This window comes from Anser cygnoides, chromosome 5 (genome assembly GCF_040182565.1).
Source record: "Anser cygnoides isolate HZ-2024a breed goose chromosome 5, Taihu_goose_T2T_genome, whole genome shotgun sequence".
NCBI classification, from domain to species: Eukaryota; Metazoa; Chordata; class Aves; order Anseriformes; family Anatidae; genus Anser; species Anser cygnoides.
Genome location: NC_089877.1, coordinates 10,686,451 through 10,706,209, shown reverse-complemented (window position 1 = coordinate 10,706,209; position 19,759 = coordinate 10,686,451). Strand labels below are relative to the sequence as shown.

The following is a 19,759-nucleotide window of genomic DNA, read 5'->3' as shown; positions in this document are numbered from 1 at the left end:
AGCTTTTACTGCAGCCCACACTGTATCTTGTTTGGAAGAAGCATGTGGGTCACCGATCTGTTTATTTTGTTGTTCAACATGACAAAATACAAAAAGTTTGAAAAGGTTTCGCCAGCTGAGCTAAAGCACAGCAGCTAATGGGAATACAGAACTTAGGGAATCATGAAATATCTCAGCAAAGGTTCTTTGTTATCCTTGTGCAAGCGCTTCTCAGACAAGATGCAATGAGATTTTTCTGTGAGGACCAGATCAGAGAGGATTCAAGCAGTGGAGGCAGTCAGCTCACTTTGGTAGTAAACTACAAAAGAGCTTAGAGAGATGTGGTGCTGTGCTGCTTAGCATCTCTGCCAGTTAATATCCTTTTCATTGAAATGACTAAATCTGAATTATGTTGCCCAGTTCTGAGTATCCTGGTTTAGTATTTCTGCTGTCAAGACTAACTAGAGCGACAAAAGCTGCTCTCTCCTTTGTGCTCCCCACTAGGATTCTGCTTCTTGGACCCCACAGTGCTGCAGGTCACCCTGGAGAGCAGCCCCATCTCACTGTGCCCAGGCTTCTGCAATGAGAGGTACGGGTGCTCTTGGCTAGAGGAGCGTGAGCATTGCTTTGCGTGTCACTCGGGGGCACAGCATGAACATCTTGAGTCAATGCAAGGAAAGGATGCAAGCTGCATTGCTGTAAGCTGTCTTGTAAATGGCAATGTTATTATCTGGGGGTCTTTCGTAGCAAAAGGAGCTTGTTCTATTGATATGCAGCGCTTTAGGCTGCAGAGGGGTTCTAAGTGTCTTCTTCACAATACCTTCTTGGCTATGTCTGGCCAGTACAGGCACACTCTCCTGTGTCTGTAACCTGTAGAAAGGGGATTACAGAACTATTGTCACAGCACCCATGGGAAGCACTGCTGAACTGCTGGGAATGGGGTGAGGACTAAAGCAAAGGGGCAGGGCGGTGCGGGGACTGGAGGGCAAGTTGAACACAAAATCAGCTGAAGTCAAGGCTTTGTCCTGGGCATTGAAAAATCCCATACCATAGTGCCGAGGGGACATGCTGGGGGTAGAGCCATGACAGAAGCGTCAAATGATGACACAGTTTTTCACTGGTGAAAGATGCTGGGAGAGAGAGCAGAACTCAAACCTGCTTTCATTGGTAATAATTCTCCTTTCAGTGCCTGGTGATGCATTTAGAGGAAGAAAAAAATTAAACCACATACTGTAAGATGTTTAAAGGTTATATAAGGCACTGCATTATGTGATGAGGGGACCGATAATGTTGTTTTCTGTGTTTGGGGGGGGGGGGGGTGTGGCGTTGTTACTTATGTTAATCTATTTTGTGTGTATGTCTACACGTACATATACACAACGACATTTTAGCCCAAGCACTAGAAAATTACTGCTTATTGTCCAGGCAAATTATAGGGGAGCAGGGTAGTTATTAATATCTACACTTGCTGACTACACTCGGATCTGTAGGAACAAAGATATCTGTTCAGTAAAGCAGTGCAATCCCAACCAAGGGTAGAGAACTGTGTAGGAAAAAATATAAGCCTTCTGTGGAAAAGGATGCAAATATTATAGTTTTTTTTTTATTTGTTTTTCCATCAGATAAGAGAAATGAAATATTTTGTGCTTAAAGAACATGTTTGAATAAGTTGTAGTTTAAAAAAAAAAAAACACAAACACACAGCTGGGATCTGGTTATGCACAGAAAGAAGCATGGGCGTAATTTCATGAATGAGAGTAGGTTGTCAAAATCAGAGCTAATGTCAGTACAGGTTCACAACCTTGGGAATTTGCCTCCACTTACTGGGTCATGTGAATAATAGGGTAACAATGCGTTTACCACAAAAGATAATTAAGTTGTTTTTTTATTTCTGCATGGTGCCTTATGAGAAGAGGGAAACTTCACCTGAGAGCAGAGCATTTAAATGCCTTTGAAGGTCTGGGTTTTAGTTTCTCTTTCTCAATTTAATAGCCTTATCCAGTGCTATTTTCCATGTAGTCTATTTTAATTAGCGATCAATAATAATGTCCTAGCAGTTTACTACTTCACTCATTTCAATTGAAGTTGATTGGTTCAAATATATTTTGGGCTGCTTAGTGGGGAGGTTGCTCAGCAACTGTGATGCACAGACAGTAAAATTACATGGGCTTGGCCATTAACCATCTTTAGGGATAAGTTTGCTATTGTCCCACCCTGAAGTGACACTAAACTCCTGAAGCCACCTGCACTACGTGCTGTGCTTGAGATGCCTCGTATCAGAGCAAGTCAAAATGGCGCCTTTCCCAAATGAAATACACTTGTATTGATTCCCATCACCACCGGAAAGAGATGGTTCCTATGGTAAGGAAATTACTTGTTGATCAGGGAAATGGAATGGTAAAAACACTGGAGCAAACCCAAAGAAGGCACTAACCAGAAAACTTCCAAAATAGTTTTTACCAGTCCAAGTATTGACTAGGTGCTTTGATAAGCATGCTAGTGAAATTAAGCGTTGGAAGGGTCAGTTGGACCCTTGGACACCTGTCAATTGGAAGGGTACTTTAAGATACTAAAAAGGATACTAACAGACTGATTGATCCTTAGCTGCTTTGAGTATTTATTCATGAGGCAGAGCAATGCAGCCAGGAAGGTTCATAAGGAAGAGGCATCATGGATTTCCAAGATTAAAAGAAAATCCTGCAGTATGAAGCAGCTGTGTCTATATATACATTATTTTCTCCTCTGCTCTGGTTTGAGAAAGTCATCTAGAGAAGAAGTTAATAGGCAGACCAAAGAAATAGTCTTCTGACAGATCCTTGGCTGGAGATCAGTCTCTATGTGTGTATTCTCAGGTGCATATTTCACAGTTGCCCTAAATCTCAATTTGTCTTTTGTTTCCAGGTACGTCAAACAGGAAAGTGGCTTAAGATAAAAGGTGAGAGTTTTATTCCTGCCTTTATCTCTGGCCTGCTGTGCAGCTCTGCGTAAACTACACTTGTGTTCATCCTATGGAACGACAATCATGTCGGACTTCTTTGTGCCCTGCAGATGACAATGTCTCTGAGCATCAATGGTGTGGGATTCCTGTGAGCTGGGTGATGCTCCAAGAAGTGGTAATATTACCACAGTGAATGCAGTGCGAAGTATGACAGTGGTAGAGGAGGTTCTCTTGGGAGCTCCAAGGATGGTGGCACTGGTGGTTAGAAGCTGAAGTTGAAGATGTATAAGGAAGTATGTCATGTATTTGTCAAATTTTTAACCAGTGAATTCTGCTGGAGAGAAGACAACAAGAGTATATAAAAACAGAAATTAGGGGTTTTCAGATGTTAGGCTGTAGTGCTTCATAACACTTCAGTGATGTACTGAAGAGTCCATCAGTTTTCATATGCCTAATACCTGTTTAAGAACAACAAGAAGAGGCCTGCCTATAAACGCCTCTATTAGATCATCTCTGTGTATCACCAGAAACTCATCTGCTGTACTTAACATAAAAAAATCCATATTAAAAATGTTTTTAATAAGTTTTAGAAATAAGCCTCAATTCCCTTACAAAAATCTAAATGTATACCTAAGAATTGATTTTGCTTGCTTTCACATCAGGTGGACTAGAGGTAAAGAGAGGCTGACGGAGTTTCAGAAGCGAGGAATTTTCCATGCTCATGCCACAAGTGAGAACTGACAGAGGAAGGCTGCCAGTGCCTGCCCCTTTCTTCCCACACGCAGTGTGGCATTTCCAAGTTACGTCTGAATCCCTTCCAGCTGACATCGATGACCAAGCTTCAACGGACTTGAGGTGGGAGAAGGATGGGGCTTTAGCAGTGACAGTTGCAACTGTGAGCTATAAAAGCAGAAATGCAGTTTTGCTTCACAGTATGAAGCTATTTTTATAGATTTCCAGAATCATCAGGCATGAAATGGTAAATGGTTTTGCAGCTTGTCCATCTCTCCTTACCTTGGCAAAATTGCCTTTGTGATCTAATTAGCAGATGAACCGAAATGTTCGGGAACAAGAGAGCATCCACGTTACAGCTCCTCAGAAAGTGTTAGATGAATTTATTTTTGATAAGCTATAAAGTAAGCATCATAAAAGCTGTGGACCTCTATAGAAGAGAATCAAACACAGCTGTCTTTCCTCTGACTCTAGAGGACCTTGCTTGTGACAGAAGCCACTGGTTTGAGGCAAATTAATTTCTGGGCTGCTTTTGAAGAGGGCTTTTCAATGCACTTTGTGCTCCAGTGCTCAGTTCTTGCATGTTCTTGCTATTTAAAGCTTCAAGGAACTTGGGGTGCTTGGAAACTGCCTTGCGGCAGACTGAGCTGTGATAATTAGGCACTTTCTTTTATGGGGGAGTCAGGGACTCAGTACCGCTGAATTGAACTGGGCAGCAGCTTCTGGCTGGAACTTTTTATCTAAAGTTGCAACTTGCTGAAAAGGAAAATTTTATCAGGGAAGATCTGGTTTCAATTATTGTTATTTTTAAAATATTAATTGAACATATATTTAATACTTGTATCATTTAGACTGGAAATTTTTGAGACAAAACTGCTGTTTTTCTTCATATGAAGAATAAAGATATGTAAGATATGCAAGTAAAAGCAGACTGAAAGCTACAAGACTATTGAAATGAATTATTCTGATTGCCACATATGGAAAACATTTCCATATTTGATACTGTTTCATTCTGAGATTTTAAAGGATTTTAAAATATCCAGTTTATCTGTACGACAGGGAAAGCTCCAGTAATCTTCATCAACTTCAGACTTACAGTAAGGGTTTGTGATCTTATCAAGTAATATGGTTCAGGTGGAGAGAAAATTAATGTTTTTGAAGAGTTTCTGTGACTGAATGTTTAGGAGGAGGGAGGAAAAAAAATAATCCAGTTAATGAAAGATCTTTAAGGCACTCTTCACTTATTTTTTTGGATTCTTGTTTTTAATAGATGAGAATGGGTTTTCTTGTTGTCGTTTTTAATTTTGAATATGATGAAAATTTTTGGTGCCCAGAACTCTAGAAATGGAATGCTGTTAGAAAGGCCGCTTCTGTGTGAGTTTGTGTGAGTGGTGTCTATGTGTACCTATAGGTCTGGATGCAGAAATAATTCCTTTGAAAACAGCAGGCTGAAAAGATGAAAAATAAGTAATGTGAAAGTTTCTGAAGGACTGAATAGCTGGGGAGGCTACTGTCCTGGTGACATCTGAAGAACAGGTGGATGCAGAAACCAGGTGCCAGCTGAACCTGGTGGCATGAAGCCATGCCACGAGTGCATGTGGGGATTGAGAGCAGGGTGTGTAACCTGTATCACAGCCAGCTGTGATTGTGTGCAGACAATAACTAAAAGTGTGTGTATATATATATATATATGTATGATGAGACATGAGAGCTTCTAAGAGACGTCCTGATCACCTAGGAGGTCCTGGTGTGTTGGGACACAATCCCGCTCCTCAGCGAGTGGCTGAAGTTGTCCTCCCAACTGCTGCTCTGTGATACCCCATTGGGAAAAAGGGGATTTAAAACTATTTTCAGGGAATTTCAGGTGCATCTGCATTAGTATGGGAAATGGAGAGGAAATCCAAGAGTATAAATGGGATGATGGTTTCATAAATGATGAAACCATTACTCGTTGGCCAATTCAATTTACTTCATGATTGCCCCTTGTAACGACACTGTTCAGAGTTTTTATTGCCATTTTAAGCATTCACGACATATTATTTTGTGAAAAATTGTAACGAGTTCTCAAAACTTACTAGATAAAAAATGCCAAGTGTTGGTTGATTTGTTAACTCCTTCCAGTTGTGCATAATTTCAAGATTTCTTGGCATATGCAAAATCAATTTTGAAACTGAGATTCTGAATTTAGATTTTACCCAGCAAGTTCGCAATTACACATAGCTTAATGAAGCTGCATTAGACTATTTGGCAGAGTTACAAAATGTAATAGCCCATGGCTCTGTCTGTCACCTGCAAATTTGCTTTTCTTCATTTTGCTGGGTTGAAGCAAGTATTTAAGGGTATTGTCCCAGGAATGCGTTTTTTAACAAATATACAGTGCAAGTTCACTGGACAATTCTCTTGCCTAGTTGTTTTTTTTTTTTTTTGGAAGAAAGGCCCATTGGAAAAAAAAATATGGCAGGTTTCAGATTTGATTTTAATTCTCTGTCATAACGAAGGCAATAGAGACTTGCATGAAATGATGACAGATCCACAAGTGATGCCCCATCTGCTACACTGTCATGTAGAATGTTATTCCTCAAAGTTGAACTTCCAAGATAAAATAACCTTGGGATGTAAAAAAAAAAAAAAAAAAAAACAAAAAAAACCAAGGGAATATCTCTATAGAATTTTTGATGGTAACAGGGAAAATCAAATATACTGATATTAAGGGGTTGATGGGAGATATCAACATATACCTAGCATTTTTGTGTATCTCTGTAGTAAGTGTACTGCGTGTTCATCAGGATTTTGCAGATGTTGAAGCTATAGATTTGTTTGTTTGTTTTGCTTAGAAACCTGCACAAAGCAACTTGTCTACCTTGTACTAGCAAGCTAGCTAATACAGCTGGCTGGGATCAGCCACCACATCCGTGCTTTCAGTCTTTTTTCCATGTTATACTCGATGACTGTAGCTGTTGACAGTCATTTCTCTTTTTCTTTCCAACAGTGATGAAAGGAGCACATTTGTTAAGGGGAAAAAAAGGCTAACAAAGATTATATAAATATTGTATTGTTGGTTTCCAAAACCTCAGGATATATTTACAACTATAGGAATAATTTGCTTGATTTCAGGAAAAAGAATGGGGGAAATGAGTTTTGGAATGAACACAAAAAATATTCTGAAAATTATTTTTCCTTATGTTTTCACAGAAAAAGGCTGCTAGTTCAGGGAAATCTTCTGTTTTACTCCAAAATAATTTATTTTATTCTATTTGGATATTTCAAACAGCATTGATTTTCATAGGCGGAAACCTGATTGGAAAAGTTTCATCATGAAAATGCTGAAGTGCTGAAAATGCGGTGTCTTGAAGGGATTATAGTTTATTCTTCATATTCAGTCAATTGAGTTAAACCCCAAACAAATTTGAAAATGCTGCAGACCTGAATCTGAATACTCCAGTGAAAGATTGCATTCAGCTTTAGTTTTCATCAAGTATAGCAGTGAGAGATGTTACCATATGCTGTTATGTATAAATTCCAAATTTAAAGTGGAGTCCTGAATAGGATTTAAATTCTGATGAGGGGAGGGGGAAACATAAGAGGAGATCTAAAAAGCACAGGTTTTCCTCCTGTATTTTCAAAATTAGGTGCATTATATCTGTTCTTGAGAAACTTCAACTCTGCTTTCTAGATTAGGTTTTTGAGGTTGTGGGAACTTTTTCAATAGCTTTGTAAAATGTTTTGAATTTCATATGAAAGAAAGTATAGTATTTCCCAGCTAAGTGCAGCACTAAGGGTATAAATCCATGTACTAGTTGCTGAAATGAGTGGTTTGATTTCAGAAGTGCTCAGCATCTTCTGGACTGAAAGAGGGACTAAGGCCTTTGCAATCTTTTTCTGTCGTGTATTGGCATGAGTAATAGTTATTAATGGAGAAATGCACAAGATTTCAGTCTTCACAGATGTCATCAATAATAAATGGTATGTCTCCATTTTAAAGTTATGTATTCTGTTTAATTTTTCATGCAAAAGATTTTTGGCAGGTTTAAAATTGACGCATGAAAAGTTACCATTCACTTCAGGGAAAAATGTAAGTGATTTGATGTCAAAAATCACTGTGGTCTCATTGCACATACATTAATGTATGTGGAGCTCCTTGACAATGTATATCAGAAGCATACTTTGAGGGTTCAGTGGCTCTGGATATAGCTATATTGCAACAGATCAGTAACTCTTCATTATTTTGGCAAAGACATATGCCTCTCATGCAATCTTGTTTGAAATGGAGAGAGTATTTTAATTCTATTAGTAGTCAGGTGCTGATGCAGCAGGTGCTATAAAATCAAGATGGTAGATTTACTGGAGTATATCTGTCTACAAATGTGAGCACTGAGTTGTGTTTGAGGAAACACTGCAGCTTTTTGCTTTTTTCAATTTGCATTTTTATGTTATGCCACTCTGGATTCCGCCAATCTGAACGCAAGTTATTAGTGTTATGCTTAGCCCATTTCTCCATTTACTGAGCTTCTTCCCTAGAATTATATCCTTATCTAAGGGAACAAAGACAAATTACAATATGTTTTCAAGACATGCTAACAGCCTTTTGTGATGCTAAATCCGTTTCTGGGAATCAAGCCAGAAAGTTTTGATTAGAGGTAAATACGTGCAATTTCACGACTGTGTTACCTTTTCTATACACTTACGTGAGTCCACATGGGGTCTAATTGCTCCTCTTAGAGTTATATTTAGTAACTGATTGCAGATGGCTTTTAGACAGTAGGAAGGAGAAAAATAAAGCTTTCCCTTTCTCTTTTATGTAGAATTATGTTAAAAATTTCAAGGTAGAAATACATTTATTTAAGAGAGGCTGTCACCATGAAAAGTTTTCTTGGATCAACAGTGAGCACTTCTGATTAAAATATTTTATTCTCTTGTTCTTGTTCCCACCTGTTTGTTTATATTAATTTACTATCATCTTATTATTATTATTATTATTTAATTTTAAACCTTTTGACATACAAACTTCGCTGTGACTCCAGAACAAAAGCAAAGTTGTGACTCCCACTCTGGAGTTCCTAAACAATAACACAAGATATATTTATTTTGATTTACTTCAAAATTTGATATTTCTCATTGGTGTGGCATATAAATTATTTTAACATGAGCTCTGTAGGACATTGAAATGCTCGTGGTCTTCATCGCATTTCTTCTTTTATGGGTTGAAGCATCGCTTGGAGTAAGATTTGTGTGGTTTTTTTTATATATGTAAAACTTATATTTAATATTTTTAATTTAATATTTTTAATATCAAAAGAGCAAAGCAATAACACCAATAAAAACGAAATACTTTTCTATATCAGAGAGGGAAATGGATGGTGGGGCAAGACTGTGCAGTGGTAAGTAATTGACCCTCAGTGTGTTGGTGTGAGTACAGGCCTCCTTGCCAAAGCTTTGCTTCCGTAAAACCCGTGTCATTGTAAATGGTGTGATATAAGCAGCCGTAGAAGCAGCAAGATATCGACAAAAAGTCATTCTTCATTTGGATAACAGAGGTTTACATCTAGAATATGTCATGTGAAACTTTTGATACATGTGCCAAGAATATCCCTTCATGTAAGGGAATAACTTCTAAAGGAGACTGGTCTTTTCCAAGGGGACAGAAATGTACTGATGACAAAGACAAACAGAAAAAAAAAAAATCACTGGAAATATCATCTTCTATATACAGTTGCCATGCTGTGGTCTAGCAAAGCTGCTCAGGTGTTTGCCATATATTTAGCAGAAATAGTAACATACCCGACAATGTTAAGCAAGAATTTTCTAACAGTGGTCTTTATTGACAGGAATGAACAGAGTTGTTTGAAGGAGTTTGGATGGCATGGTGGGAGATGCCTGTAAAGTTAGCTGATGATGGGATGCTCTCCTTGACAGCCTATGCAATCTTCAGGTCAGGTAGGTGAAATTTGAAGCATAAGACATGACAAAAGGGAAAAACAAAACAAAAAACAAAACAAAATTTTCTATTTGCAATTTCCTTAGGCTATCTAGGAACTTTTCAGCTGCTGGCACAAATTTGAATAGCCTAAAAGCTCCTCTGGCTCCTCTCCATCCTAAGGATGGGGCACAGCAGACTGTAGTGTGGGTTAGAGACAGCAAGAACGTGAGGCCGCTGCGTTATTACACTTAGTGTTTTGGGCAAGTTCCCTGTACAGAGTGACCCTAAAGAGACATGGAGCTGGGTTTCTGTGGGTCCCCTGTGGCACAGCTTGTGAGCTGATGAGCAGTGTGCAGAGAATGACTGAAGATCTGTGTCTGTGTTTTAGTGGCCTCACCATCACTTGGGGTACTGCAGCTCTTACTGCTTGAGATAAGTAGTGCAACTGCTCATTCCTTCCCACTTAGATCAGTGAAACAATCCTGCCAACAGGAATAGACAAAGGAATGGAGCCTAAAAATAAGCAAAATATAATAAAAGAAAACAGATGCTTCAGGGCTATCTTTCCAGAAAGCTGCAGAGGCAGTGTAAGAGACTTAGGAGGACTAATTGGCGCTGTGAAAGCACTGCCTCTCTGATCTGATCTGCTCATCTCTTATGAGAAGCGGAAAGGAAAGGGGATTATTGATATTGCACTCCTTACTTATGGGATTTGAATTCTGAAATGCTTGCACAAAAGCAAAAATGTGACTTTGAGTACTGTGGAGTGACAGTACCATTTCATCAGTGTCATCTTTCTGAAGGCACTGCCGGGCAAACAGAAAACAAACACTTCCTCCCCTTCTCTACCAGTTAAATAAACACCTCAAGCAAACTCCTTAAAACGCACTTTTTTTGTTTTGTTTTGTTTTTGTTTTCCTTAAAACTGTATCAGTTATCTTGCATGCCATCAAACATCAAAGCAAGAGGGTAGGAGAGAATTTTACTTAGTGCCAGGTCTAAAAGAAGAATCAAGTGAGTGACAAGCTGCGCTGCAATTTTGGTGCAACAGCCCAATGGCTGTATAAATCCAGCTGCTGCAAAAGTGGAAACATCGTCGTCTTGTCCTTGAAAAATGCTGACTGAAACAAAATGGCTTTTTTCTCTCTGAGTCTGAATTTGTGCTTTATTACCTTCATTATTTTCTTAATTATTTTTGTTTGCAAACTGAACAGTGGAAAAAAAAAGTCCGTACCATATGTTACATTTTTTTTCTACTTAAAAGAAGCAGGATATAAAATGCCATAGCCATTTCCTCAGACACTGAACTACAAAGCATTTACATAAAGCTGTTATGCTTTCGGCTCTTACATGTTTGTTCCAGTTGTTCATTTCACATTACAAGAAGATAAAGACAGGGAAAATACATTAGGTCAGGATCAAAGTCCTGGCTTAAAATCAACATTTCAAATATTAAGCTATATTATTTCTGTTTATTTTCTGGTTTTGAACATGTGTTTTTATCCTGCCAAAGGTCTTGCTTTTGTTACGTTTTACTTGAACCCTAAGCTTTAGGATCTTAAGGTGCTACAGCATTTGCTTTCTGACAGTCAAGAAAGCTTTCAAATTAAGCTGAAGATTTTTTGTAGGTCAGCGTGACCTTTATATTTTTGCATTATACAGCCTATTAACTGTAGGAATCAAAGCTACAGTTCACAAACATGTTTATAACCGTATAAATGAGGATGTGCATTAAACTGTAGGGCTTGGAAAACGTAAGTAATGAACGTTATTTGCACTTTGACAAAGTAAAAATGTGTGATTAAGGATAATTGCAGGTAACTGTCATCATGAGAGAAATGTTTACACAGTCAGAAGTACCAAACAGCATCAAAAGGTTTCTGTAAAGGGAGCAGTAAAAAACTAATGTCTTGAAAATAATTTGACTTAAAGGTTTTCAGATTTTTCACTGTTATGAATTTAGAATAATAGTGATTATTAGTGGGTTTTAATGAGGATTTAGGAATTTTGACTCCCAGCCACATTATCACAAAATTTCTTTTGTTTGAAGGAAACTTCAATTTCCTAAATAAATAATAAAAATGAAATATTTTATAAAAATAAATATATTTTAAAAAAATTTCAGGAGGCTGCAGGTGCTGCATTTCCCAAGCAAGCCAGCAGCCCATCGCACCGACGTACAAGGTCAGTTTGTGACTAGCTCGAGTTTAGTAAGGAGACTTCTGGCCATTTTGGTGTAGGATAGAAGTTTGACAAACCTATCTTAATTTTTCAAAAATATGAAGCATTTTTTATATTTGTATACTTAAAATCTTCATTAGTTTACAATTATTAATATTTTTGAGGAAGCCTTCTTTATGTTTTCATGTGCAAGGTATTGTCCGTAATGTAAACTCTGGAAAACTTGCATAAGGGTAAAGTACATGGTATAGGAGAAGTAATGTCTCAGGCATCAGAAAGATGTCTTGGTGAAAGTTTAGGAGGCCAACTCTTTGAGTTCCTGTTTTTTGAAGGGTTGGAGTGGGGCAAGAAGGGCGGTCTAAGGAGACTGTTGGATTTGCCCTTTCTAGGTGGGTGCAAAAACTGAATCATCTTGCATATCATGTTTTAAAGGGATCCAATTGTGCCTTTTTATTTTATTCATAAGAAAACCTAGAAGAAGGATGATGATTCTTATTTGGAAATAGGCATGTAGACTAATATTTTCTCCAGATAGATTAGATGATATAGAAATACACATTTTCTCTGGGTGGCTTCAGTCCCAGCTGGAAGCTTGAAAAGCCTAAATCTGGAGAATTTGGAGTAATCTCTGGTAGTGTAAAAGCCTGAAAGACAGGGCTGAGAAAAAAAAATGTTTTTGTTAACTTAAATTCACCTGAAATGCCATGTCAGTAACCATTACTTTGCTGTTTGAAGCAAAGATGTTTGTGTTCTTCAGGAAGTGAGGCTGGACAGTCTCTGCAGCTGCTTACGGCCTCAAAATCCATAGAAGGGGAGAAAGGCGGATTTGGGAGCTGAAGTGAATGAGGATTTGGATGCTGGCTAGAAACTGCAGGCTTCATGGGCATAAGATTGTGCTTTGAACTGCGTGACGTTTATTTGCATTGTTATTTATGACATTTTCTAGATTTGTCAGCACATTGATTTTCATGATTTCTCATAAAAAATAAGACATCTTAATGGCTTTTATAGTTATTTCATGCTACACATGTCTTTCAGGCTGCTGACAGGTATGATTTTTGATGTTCCAGCGGTAGACAACAGCATGTCCCCAATAAAGCCAAGGACTGCTTTAAGCAGATGAGATTCTCACAGTTCTTTCGCTGCCTGCTGATGAACGAACTTTTATAGGAGTGAAATACGATTCTCATTTTGGTTTTATGCTAAGCTATACTTCAAAGCCAGAGGAAATTCAGTGGTCTTGGGATGAGAATGATTCCCAGAAGACAATGGAGGAAAAAAGTTCTGGAGGAAAATGATAACCCCACAGGCAAAAAGGGTGGTTTAGCCAGTGAATATTATAAGGAGCTGTGTGAAAAAACCCTCTGGTGATAATTAAATGCAGCTTAAATTCCTACAAACCTTGATCAAAATCCATCACTGGGATCAGACTCCCATTACTGAACAGTACAAGATCAGTTCTTGCTGATGATAGAGATGAACAACTGCTCGTGGGCAAGTACTACAGTTGCGCTGTGGTGAGTGCGGACTGGAAAGCCACCTCCTCAACTGATTGAATTGCTTCCAGTTTCAAGCAGATTATATGTGGAAGCTGAGCTTTCTGAAATGCATACTAATACATTTTTATGGGCAGCGTGGCAGGCTTGAACGCTGTGCTGCATCCCCAGAAGCAGCAGCAGACTTAATTTGATCTGGAATTATTTTTGCCTGACCAAGATCTTGGTGATGTGGATGTGTAGAGCACACCTTTCCTGCCTGAATTATACATATTTTCAGTTGAAGCTGTGTGATTGAATTAACTGGAATTAATGAAGAAGAAGCACATGTTACACTTGCTCCTGGTCAAGTCCTGAAGGCCAGCTGGTCAGAGGGCAGTGGTTGTTGTTGCCTCTCCCTGGTGCAGTCAGGCTTGCAAGTGGGGGTTTTCACGGTGGGGGAAGCAGTGTCTGCTGTGGAAACCTCATCAGCAGGTGGCACAGGTGCAAGCACTAATTGGGACACAGATGAATAAGCCGGAGTCGGAATGCCAGCCCCTGTATCTGCATCCACATCAGCATTGCTGGTGCTTTGTTCACTGTAGAGGCTGGGTATGGGAGTGTGATGGGGAAGGTTTACATAGGGAAGCATGGAGGTGCACTGGCAGAGCTGTTGCAGGCTTGGAAAATGTTCATCTCATGCACACTGTCTCCCAAGAAACAACCAGAAAGGCCTAGAGGAAATGAGCAGAATAAGACAAGGGAAAATAATCCTTCAAAAAGCTTTTTGCGATCCGTTTCTTGCACAATCTTGCTGCATAAAAACCAGACCGGTGCACCCCAGGTAATGTTGAAAAGCACTGCCTTCCCACCTGGGTCTTCCTGTGTTCTCACTAGGTTCTATTGCTTCCTATTTTTCTGTTTCTTTGCTCATTTTCTAGGAGGGTTGCGACTTAAGGTCTACAACCTGCTCTTTCTCACCTTGAAATTGTAATTCTATATGTGCAGCACTACTTTTGATTGCAGAGAAGCAGTGCTGGCTAACAATCACTGGAATATCCCTTTGAAGGGCTACAAGCCCACTTGCATAAACAAATAAATTTGCTAGGGCAAGTTGCTCGAGAAACTATGCTTCACTTGCTGGGGAATGCAACCAGACATCAGGCCCCAGCTTTCATGGTGAAACAGCTAAATTATGAGAAATGTATTTCCTGCATATTAGTAAGACCACCCATGCAGTCATAAGGAGCAAAAAGGGGTTTCCTTTTAAAAGGAGTAGTCTGCCATTCTCAAACTGTGAAAGCGTTACAGTTCATGGAAACGCTGGGTGTTGTAGCAGCTCCCTAACTACTCTTCAGCCCAAGGTAGGCTGCATGGTGGGCAGCCTTGCTCTAGGGTGTCCCTGTGTTGGGAAGATCAGATTTTCTTGATTAACAGTGATAACAGAGCTTAATAACAGAAGGCAACTCTCTGCTGCCTTCTCTGAATGCACACTCACAAAAATAATCCTGGAAATATTCTTTATTTGAATATATATTTTGGCTGTGAGTGGGAAAACCTGTAAAGATAATAAACTCATAAAGGAAAAAAATAATAGTAATTCTGTATGTATTTTCTATTTAGAAATACAGAGTGCTTTTAAAATATTCAGAAAACATGAAACATCATCAGGAATCTTGCTAGACAGAGCGTTTCTTTAGTACAGAGTGCCTGCAAAACTTTCTAACGATAAATAAACCTGTGCCTGTTTATGGACGATATTTCAGTTGTGGCAAAGACATGATTTAAAATAATTGATTAAACATTTCATCCATGAAAACCAAAGAGTTTAATTAAAAATGTAACAGTGTTAAAGTGAGATCATGCTTGACAGATGAAAAATTAGACATCAATGAAATGACCAAGAGAAGCAATTTGCATTAAAAAAAAAACACAAAGAGGAACTTTAGCCTTTAATTCCTTCTCTTGGACCATTGGCCCCTTATGGTGTTTGTTTGTGTGTCATGAATAACAAACAGGAGGAAAAACAAAGCAAAAGTAACTAAAACCCTAAAGCTCTGATTTTGTGGATCATAAAATATTTTGTTTTGTGAAGATTACATTTTTTTTTTTTTTAGTTCTGTTCACTTCTGTATTTCACAAGACAAAGGAGTAGGATTCTTTGCCTTTTCATATCGATGTACATCCTAATCCCTCACGTGTTTAAAACGTCAAAACGCTAGAAAAAGAACTTCCACGGACTTCATGGCAGGTACCCTCAGGGAAAATGTATGCTGTTTGGGTTACGGACAGCCTGTTGGCCACTCTTGCTCTTTGTATGCCTACAGTGTCCCAAAGGCGCTGGCATGCGGCCTCCCCAGCCACCTTTCTGTCACTACACGAGGAACTCAGCGGGGCTGGGAACCCCACTCTTCTGCAGGCTTTGTTGGGGGCACACTCACCCCTCGCTGCTGTGGAGTGGCAAACCTCATGCCTCATCACCTCATGCTGGAAGTGCCAGAAAAATGGATTTTCTTGCTCTTTACTAAGGTATTGTGGGTGCGTATGGGCACGTGTGATTTTTTAAAAGCATCAACCATAAAAAAAAATCACTGAAACAGTGTAATAGGTATTCTATTCGATTTAAAATGCTACTGGAAAATTCTTGATAGCATGGTGATTGTAGTATTATTTTATTCAGTCTGATGAGATCTGAAATGCTGCTGCCAGCTCAGAAGCTTTTCAAAAGATTTATGTAGGTCTTAAATTTTTTTGGATTGCCTCAGACACTGTATTGAATACAACTCCTGAGTCAAAACTCAGACATTACATATGGTAACCATTTTAATCTGCGGTATATATTATGAATATTATGAATTGATTGTCATTTGCAGCTTTAAAGGTGACGTGTCTGTTTTCACTCTTTTCCTTTTTCTCTCTGTCTCTCTCTTTTTTTTTTTTTATGATGATAACCTTTTGATGCTTGTGTCTTATAATTCATAATCCTTCTTTTGCCTAAGAAGTAGAACATATAAATTCTGCAATGTTAGGTCTGTGGTCTGGTGGGGCCAAGAGTTTACTCTGGAGTTTAGACTTGAACCTGATTGTGGTCTATTCTGGTTCTGGCCCTCACTGGGAAGGCTGTTGCTGTAAAACCTCAATTTTAATTTGAAATTAAAATTCATGTCCTTGACGTTTCTGACAGAAAACATTTCAGCCTACTTGTTGTATCAACTTCAGTGAAGAATGTCATGTCTATGGAATATTAAAGGACTACATCAAACACTACAGCAAACAGTACTGGGCATCCTTGCATGATGTTCCCGGGGTCATTGACTGAAATTATACCAGGTTGCTCCATGCTTTATGTTTTGCTTCATCAGAAATGACCAACTTCATACTGATGGATGTCCACTGTGTTTGTGGGGACTGTGTAGCAAAGTAAGCTGTGGTGGGGCTTGGAACAGCTGCTCACCCAGCGGTACCATTCAGTATTGCAGAGCCCCAGGGAGCTTACACCTCCATGTGGCTGTAATTATTTTCCTGAATAAATCTGTCTGTTAGATTGTAGCTATCTTCTGAAAAGGCCTGTCTTAATTTGCCCAGTTAAATTGCAGAGGTAAAACTCCACTGTAGTTTTTAAGACCAACTCACTTAATTGTGTGGAGGCAAGGGTCGACACCAAACAGAAATTATAACTGCTGCTGCTCTCTGATGGGGAGGATGATACTGTTATTATATTAAACAGTGGATGAAGGCACGATTATGTGCAATTTTAGCCATTTGTCCCCCAAAGATATCATCAATATATACAAGCTACCTTCTGCCCCCAAATGAACCTCAGAAACTTTCTCAACCTGTTGCACCTGCAATTCATTAACCAGTAGTTTTTACACTCATAAGGTTTGTCAAAATGAGGGAAATAACAGTAATTGCTGCTAAAAGGACATACTCAGTAGCTCTTTGCAGCAAAAATCTTTACACAGAAGGAAGTTTCCTGACGCATCTGTTAGCTACTGTCAGGTGCAGGATGAGAAATTGCCATAGGCTATTAAAATGTATTTATTAACTTTTGTGACTTTTGTAATAATGATTGTGACACATGTATCAATTAGAAGTTTAGCCATTTAAATTGCCTAAGTTCAGTTTGAAGGTAACATGTGCTCTGAGATGGACAGAAAAGATACTGTTTTATTTTCCTGAAATGGAGATACAAATTTCCATCGCAAGCCCTAATTCCTTTGTTTCAGAAAAGGATTTTCCACGCTTGTAACAACTCAAAAAAAAAAAAAAATCAAATTTTTCAGACCTGAAGCCTCCCGAGAGCCAGAGCTGTACTTGGAGGTCATTGCTAGGGTCCTGAACTGGTCTCATACCAGAGTCAGGGCAATTGCTAGTGCTGCATAGAGAAAGTCTCAGGGCAGCTGGGCTGGGTGGATGTGCGGGTGACAGGGAGAGATTAGGCCTGGGACAGAAACATTACTTAGCCTATGAAACCTTTTTGACAATGTTTCTGCTGCAGTCAGTTTTGCTTTCTGTTACTGTGTAATATGGCTGCAGCTGATACTGGTTTTATTTTGGAATAATAAAGAAAATCAAATCTACTTGTTAATAATTCTAGTTAAACTGTATTTGCTAGCACTCTTCCTAAAGGTGTAGTTTTGTATGCTGAACAGGATCCAAGGAAAATTGTGGGAGTATCGCCATGGGGGCCGACAAGCCCCATGGTTGGTGATAACATCGGCCAATTAATGATGAGGCCATGAGGAATGTAAAGAGTTTAGAAGGAACAAAGAAGGGTAGTTCAGGCCTTGCTGTCTTGGACTGCTTGTTCTCCAGCCATTAAGACATGGAAGTTGATGGGTGTTTGCTGTTGCTGGGCAAAGTTGGTTGACCAACGAATAGTTAGTGGAAAAGTACTGCTGTAAAGCTAAAAGTATAAGAAAGGAGCCTGTCCTCAGTAAAAGGAGTTGAAGTTATGTCCTCAATAAAGATGTAGAAGTTATGGATCCTTAAAGAACCCTGGCCTCCGTATGGTCTTTTTGCCACAAATGGTGCCCGAACAGGGACATGAAGAATGGTATGCCACAAATGGTGAATGAACAGGGACCACCTGAAGAGCAGGGACAGGCTAACAGAACAGGGACAAAAACAAAAAAGGAATGAACAGGGACAGGCCAACAGAACAGGGACCAGGGCAGGAACAGGGACACATTGCCTCATGCAGATAGGTTCGGCCGAACTCAACCGCTCAGAGAAGCTCATACTGAAAGTCGCTGAAAGGAAGTGTACCCAAGCTGAGGGGAAGCTGAAGCTGAGAGAAGCGGACCTGTGCACACAACTGCCCCTCACAGGCTGAAGGTAAGCATTTGCGTGCTGTGGGGAATCATATGTCCTTAGAACCAAAGAAAGTCCTAGTAACCTTCTAGTTTATTCCCTTTATTACAAATCAGACAGTTTATGATCCTGAAACATGGGACCAAATTGAGGTCAAGCTTTGGGACTCTGCTACTGAAAATGACAAGGTTGTGGCAGGATTGCTCAGCACCTGGCGAGCAATCTCTGAGGCATTAAAGAGTCATGTGGGACCACAATCAGAAACATGTGGTTTGCCAGACAGTGAGGGAGCTGTGGGCTCATCCACTGATCCGCGTGCTACGCCATCCGCCCCCTCATCGCTACTGCCATCACGGGCCTTTGCTGTTATGCCCTGTGGGTTAGATACATGACTTTAATATTTCTCCAGTATTCCGCTGCAAAAGTTAGGAAGAGCTTTCCTGGCACAATGGCATTCATAGAGATAGGCAGAGAAAACCAGCTGGAGAATTCCAGCTGGAACCACTAGTGCTATAGCCAGTAACGGTCCTCAGAAATAAAGTGGGTTGTGCAGAAAGGATAAGGAGTCATATCCATTTTGTAAAACTGGGTGATGCATATACAGCAGATACATATGCTACTAATAAATATGCAGCATTAAACAAGTGCTGTTTGACCACTGAATTGAAATGCTGATATATTCTGAGGAAGGGAAACATGAGAGATGGTAACACAGGTAAAATCAAGATAAATCAAGATAAAAGGAAGTGCTCTTACAAATGGTGTGGCTAAGAATAAGCACATTCTCACAACACTTGCCATGTAATGATACATGTACCTGGGTTAATTGCAATACAAAGGTTTGCTGTAAATCTAATCTGAGCTAGGAATCAGCACATTGCTTGCCAGACTGAATGGCAATTTGAAAGGAAAATACAAAGCTGCAGCTAGGACAGGCAAATACCTGGGAAAAGACAAGCTAAAAAGAGAAATCATTCGAGATAGGAGAAAGAAAGCATGTATAGTCAGTTGCAGCACACAGCTGGGGCTGCTGTGAAGATAATTGAAGTCTTTCCTAATATCATGGTGCTGCTGGAGGTAATCTGAGAAGTTCATTTCAGAAGTGTCCTGCTAGTTATTTCTGGGACATTTCTTTAATAAAATATATTTAGATATATAATTGGGTAACACTCACCCTGCAGTGAGTAGACAAGCACATTTTAGATATTGGAAAATGCTAAA

The 19,759-nt window shown here is 39.3% G+C and overlaps 1 long non-coding RNA gene across 1 annotated transcript; it reads left to right on the top strand.

The window, feature by feature from the left end:
- Positions 1-391: 391 nt before the first annotated feature.
- On the top strand, positions 392-18,908 carry LOC125180493 (uncharacterized). The gene is made up of 5 exons (XR_010831700.1): positions 392-568; positions 2,881-2,914; positions 3,580-3,772; positions 9,475-9,583; positions 12,786-18,908. It is a non-coding gene; the product is annotated as an uncharacterized lncRNA (long non-coding RNA).
- The last annotated feature ends 851 nt before the right edge of the window (positions 18,909-19,759 follow it).